Genomic DNA, 6,391 nt, shown 5'->3' with positions numbered 1-6,391 from the left:
AGGTGTTCGAGATTTCTTTAATTTAATTTTGTTATGTTTGTAGATGTTAGTCTTTGTTTGCTTGTTATATATCCACAAGCACCGTATAACAATTCTCTTTATCATTATATTTTTAATGTTCACATAAATTATATAGAATTTGCTAGCCAATTCGGGGAAAGCTATTTCACAGCTCACTTTTGCTCGAGACAACAACCACCTCAAATGAATTAAATGCATAAGACAAAATCTGCTAAAAAGTGAGCAGCAGGAATGGCTTTATGCGAAATTGGCTAGCAAATCTCTATAATTATATTTTTATTACTCTTAATCAAGGTTTTAAATTTCAACCGAAATCCGAAATTTCGGACTGAAATTTCAGGTTTCGGTGGAGACTGAAGCCGAAATTGGGTAAAGTCGAAACGTTAACAAATTTCGACCAAAATTTTGATCGAATTTTCTTTTTCCCCGAAATTTCAGTCTAAATTTAAGGAAATATCATGAAAAAATCTGGATTTATTTATTATTTAATAATATCCCGAAATTTCGGGGATTTCGTTGAAATTTGGTACGAGATAAAATATTAAGTTATTTGATTTCGATAGATTTCATTCGAAATTCTGAAATTTCGGTTTCGGTGAGGACCGAATTGCATTCCGAAACCGAAATTTTAAACCTTGCTCTTAACTAGAGCTGCACACGGTTTGGTCCGGTTCGGTTTAGGGAGGTTTTTTGAACCGAACCGATCCCATCGTTTTGGAGAAATCCAAACTGTAACTGAACCGATGGGGGGTATAACCGAACCAAACTGAACTGATTTTGACCGGTTCGGTTCGGTTCACTGTTTATCCCTCAAATGAGGATTTTATATGTTGCATTTATATGTAGAGTTGATACCCTTAGGGTGACTACAATGATAGAATTACCCCTAGACTACCCAAAATGTCAAAAATGCCCTCTAATAAGAAGGCAAAAGAAAGGAGGTGCAATTTTGAGTTAAGGGGGCGGCCAAAAATGGCGTCTACAAGGAGTTGCCAAAATAGGGTGTCTACATTTTCCCATGGGTTCGTTCGGTTCATTTTCGGATTAAAACTCAAAAACCGTCAACCAAACCGATGGGATCGGTTCGGTAAAAGTCTTAATCATCACGAACCAATGCCAAGAAAAATCGAACCGAACCAAACCGAAAGGTCCGGTAAGGTTGCAACTTGGGTCGGGTTTTACCCAACCCAACCCGAAAATAACATGGGTCGGGTCTAGAAATCATGGGTCTTGGGTCAGGTCGGGTTTTAGATTGAAAAAACCCAACTCAATCTTGAGTATGGTAGGGTTTAGGAAAAAAAACCCTAAAACCCAATACCCAACCCGACTTACATAGGTGTACTATGACTTTCTTAAATATCTCTTGAATAACATAGCAGATTATATTCCAATTTATTGATATAATTGTTTTCATTGAGGTGATTGTGATGTGAAAACATATGCACTTGATGACATAAATTTAGTAATTGTTGGTGTAAATATTTGTCGTTTTCTGCAATCTTTAAAATCAATCACTACCCTACTATAAAAAATTAAAAACCCGACCTGAGAAACTATCTCGGGTTTTCCTATAAAAAATTAGACCCCCGACCCGCCCGACCCGAGTTGTAACCCTACTTACAATGTAGTCAGATGAGAACACAAATCCGTCAAGGTTAGCTTCGGTGCGATCAAGGATCCATGATCGTTGGATCATGAGGTTTGATCTTCCTATTGCATGCCCTTGCTGCCACCATTTCTACATGCATCAAACGATGACAACATTAGTGAGAGAGGAGGGAGGGAAAGAGAGAGCATGACAATAGGAGAGTGAGTGAGAGTTTTCTGGTGGAGAGAGAGAGAGAGAACCCTCGAATAGATCTACAATTGGGGCTCACATAATTAATGGTCCATAAATTTATAAACTCTTATATCCTATCGTTAAGACCATGAACCAACGTTGTTCCTACGTTGGTCATTTATAATATCTTATTTCTAATACTTAATACAAAAATCTACTGATATAAGATATATGTGATTACCTTTTTTGAAAATATTGTTCAAAATATGGATTATATGATACAACGTATAAGAAGGAAGAGAAAGAAAATGGAAAATAAAACGTGCATCAAAAGTCATAGATCCCAAGCACATAATCGTTTCTTTTACAAAAAATTAATTACGTTCTAATAGTTTTGGTGTGCATTGAGTTCCTCTCTTGGGTTCAACAAATTTTCAAGCTCTTAGACTCTTAAACACGTAGCTTCTTGTTTTGGTCCTACATGTCAACCTTGATCTCCTTCTCTAATGGCAAGGGGTCGAAGTCCTCTGCCAGTGCAACACATGTAGCTTGTCGAGTGATGATCCATCTAACGCGGGGTTATCGATCATTCCACTTGGACACCATTTAATCTCATATATTTGTGTGTGTGTGTTTATATGGTGTTCGGTTGTATAGTCTAGTAGTTTTCAAAAAACACTGTACGGCCACTCCACAGGATGGTCCAAATAGTGGACCCTGAATATATATATATATATATATATATATATATATATATATATATATATATATATAGAGAGAGAGAGAGAGAGAGAGAGAGAGAGAATAGAGTTCCTAAGGTGTCACCTCATATAGCTTATATGAGGTGGCGCTCACAAAACATAAGGGGCCCACATTTTTGGGGTGATCGAAACCACTCATTTGAAAGGCCCTTAGATGGATATAGTGCCTACAAAAAATCAGGTCCATAGGATCATCCTAACCCTTCCATTTATGGAGGTTAAAAATGGCCAAATTTATGGAGGTTTATACCCATCCATTTCAACCTCACGAATGGAAGGGTTAGGATGATCCTATGAAGTTTATTTTTTGGGCACACCCTATCTATGTGAGGGCCTATCATATGAATGCTTTGGATCATCCAAACAAAGTGGGCCCCTTATGTTTTTAAGCGCCACCTCATATAAGCTATATGAGGTAACACCTTAGGAACTCTATTCTCATATATATATATATATATATATATATATATATATATGTACATGCAAATTAAAGGTTTATACTCGCAACGAGCAAGCGTGACCATGCAAAATGGTCTACAAAGCCAACCCTTTATTGACCATGAATGATTTTGGGAAATGTTACCAGGACAACTATATCTTGATATTTGCACAAACCCGACTGACTTTGCTTATTTAATTGGCTTGTGAGAGCATTTTGGGAAATGTATTAACCTTTTGACGGCTCTTTAAATACTAAAAAACAAGATGGTTTGTGAGAATATCAAACTATGGTCGTGCTGATATCATTTCCCAAGATTTTATATATATATATTTTTTTAAATTGGCAATTTTATTGATACTATGGAAATTACATTGGGGACCAGAGGTCCCAACCTGCAATACATAGAATCAATTAAGGATGGCCAGGAGCATACTCCTATATAGACAATCAGAGAGAGAGAGAGAGAGAGAGAGAGAGAGAGATTACTTCGTGTAAATGACCCTTACCACTTTGGTGCTATGGCCTTCCCTTTTTTATAAGCATCATAGTACACTATATTAGGAATGAATTCCTATTACAAGAATAAATAATTTTCTATACAGTGGTTTCCATGAATGGTTGATTGAAGGTATGATTGGCAATCTTCCATAGCTATGCTAATCTCTCCATTCTTGGAAGGATGAGGAAAATATCTTTGCTGATTGGGAAATATCCGTGGCTAATTTTTGTCAAGATATCAGCCACGATATCTTCATCTAACATCTTAGACCAGCTAAAACCAAAGAAGAAAATCTACTAATTCATCCACCACGGTGAGGACCACGCTTCCATACGCTGCCATTATGGGTGCAAGTTTGGCCCTGTGAGTCCTGACCCAACCTGACCCGCCCTGAGCCCGAACAGGGTCAGGGTTGGAAAATCTGACCCTGAGGGTGGGTTTGGGTACATTTTTTTGGCCCTAACTCAGGGTCGGGTCGGGTTCAGGGTTGATACCCCGGGCCGACCCGACCCAACCCGACCCCCATTACACTTTACCCCGGCCCACCCTGACCGACCCGACCCTGTTTACACTTTACCCGCAGCCCACCCTTGAGCAGTTGAGCCTTTCTGTTTTTCATTTCTCCATATATTGGGTTTCGGTTATGTATTTATCACCAAAAATCATATATCAATTAGAATAATAGATTGTGTGGAAGTATTTTGATTTTTGACAATAAAACAGACCGAAAACATGTATAATTGCCCAGCTCGGTCCGACCCAATCAGGGCGGGCAAGGGTTGGGTTGAACCCTGTAGGGAGGGCATTGGGTTGAGGAGTTTCGGCCCTGACTCAGGGTTAGGGCCGGTCAGGGCTAAGATAATGGCAGCTAGTGTTGGGCTAGGGTTTTGCAAAACCCGACCCTGTTGCAGCGCTAGCTGCCATCATGTTGAGTAACTATTCTACTTCCCTGCCAAAATCTTCACCTAATATCACAGAAATCTACTATTTCATTTGCCGAGATTTTATATTATTTACCTCCAACTTTCTAAGTTACATGGAAATTTGAATTTGTAAGTCTTCAACTCACACATGAAAAAACATTTTCTTCAATTTCCACTTATAGAAACTTATATTTAAATCAAAATCCCGGACTACTATCTGGTCATTAATACGCAATCCCTCTCCATAAAGAAATTTCTGTAGAAAGAAACATCGTTTTAGAAGATGACACACCCGTGTCAACTCACTTAACCCCACCTGATACCAATATTAATGGATTTGTATAAATTCACATGAACCCAACTCTCCATTCAAATTAACCCCTCTTCCCTTTTCTCTCTCAATTTTGCAACAATGGCACATGTTATAGTTTCTGCCCATGCAATCCTCCTCTCTTTAGCATTCTTTATGTCTACCAAATGAATTTGTCCAAGCTGGTAATGGTGGATTCAGTGTAGAACTCATCCACAGTGACTCACCTCTCTCTCCCTTCTATAACCCTTCTGATACCATTTACGGCCCTGTGACAAAATCCCTTGTTCGATCCAATCACCGTGTGGAACACTTAATCCGTTCTTCTGCGAACCCTTCTTCCATCATTTCCTCCTCCGTCCAATCACCTGTAGTTTCCAATAACGGGGAGTATCTCATGTCGTTCTCCATCGGCACCCCACCGGTCAAAATCCGTGGCATCCTTGACACAGGAAGTGATCTCGTCTGTACCCAATGTGTACCTTGTGATGGTTGCTACCAACAGTTGGACCCCTTATTTGATCCCTCAAAATCTTCTACTTACCAAAATATATCTTGTGAGTCAGCATTTTATAATGGTACACAAATTCCACACGGGTGCGTAAATGCTAACATATGCAATTATACATACGGTTATGGAGATGGTTCTCACACAGCTGGTGTTCTTGCCACTGAGACATTGAGTTTTGACTCTACGAGTGGTGGAAGTGTCCAAATCCCAACATTATATTTGGTTGTGGACACAACAACAATGTTACCTTCGAAAAGCATGGGGACGGATTGTTTGGGCTTGGATTCGCCCCAAGTTCTCTTGTTTCTCAGGTGGCCAACGGGAAATTCTCATATTGTTTGGTACCAATATTGGATCTCTCCTCTGTTAGCATAATGAATTTTGGTGATGGCGCTGTTGTTTCCGGTGAGGGCGTGGTTTCGACCCCTTTGCTAATCAAAGAAAATGATACATCTTACTTTCTCACGTTAGAATACATCACAGTGGGGAACAAGAAGATTAATTTATCACCGGGTGCAAGTGGGAACGTTCTCTTCGATACTGGGGTGGGCCCAAATTTTTTGCCCACGAGTGTGTATAAGGAATTGGTATCGACCATAAAAGAGGTCGTCGGGGTTCCACCGATCGATGATCCGAATGGAAATTTGTGCTATCGATCGGGCACGAAATTGCCGGACATGATTTACGGATTCACGGGAGCTGAAGTTCGTCTGACTCCATTGAATACTTTTCTCCAAACGAGTGAAGGTGTTGTCTGCATTGCTGTGGTGGCTAATGATAAGCTTTCCGTTTTCGGGAGTGCAGCTCAGATGAACTTCAAAGTTGGTTATGATCTTGTGCAGAAGAAGGTCTTGTTTGCCCCCGCGGATTGCACCAAGAAGTAGAGGAGTTTGATTTCTTTAGTTTTTGTTTTCATATTATGAACTGAGGATATTAGGGCTAGTATTCTCTTTGCTGATTCAAATGTGGTGGTAAATTCAATCCAATGAAAGTCTCTAATGAATGCTTGTTCTATATAGTGGCACCCCTCTTCTTGTTCTTATGGGGTTTGGTCTCGTTTGGACTATAGGGGATCTACCCGAAACTTGGGGGTAACGCCTTGGTCCCAACGGACTTCCCACTCTGAAAATCTGAGTTAGTCGAG

The 6,391-nt window shown here is 39.8% G+C and overlaps 1 pseudogene; it reads left to right on the top strand.

The window, feature by feature from the left end:
• The first annotated feature begins 5,133 nt into the window (after positions 1 to 5,133).
• Positions 5,134 to 6,131, top strand: LOC143845435 (aspartic proteinase CDR1 pseudogene; annotated as a pseudogene).
• Positions 6,132 to 6,391: the final 260 nt, after the last annotated feature.

The sequence above is a fragment of the Tasmannia lanceolata genome, unplaced genomic scaffold (assembly GCF_043159265.1).
Source record: "Tasmannia lanceolata isolate RefF3 unplaced genomic scaffold, GAP_Taslan_0.1 ptg000002l, whole genome shotgun sequence".
NCBI lineage: Eukaryota > Viridiplantae > Streptophyta > Magnoliopsida > Canellales > Winteraceae > Tasmannia > Tasmannia lanceolata.
Note: the sequence above shows the minus strand (reverse complement) of the source record. Positions and strands in the feature narration are given on the sequence as shown.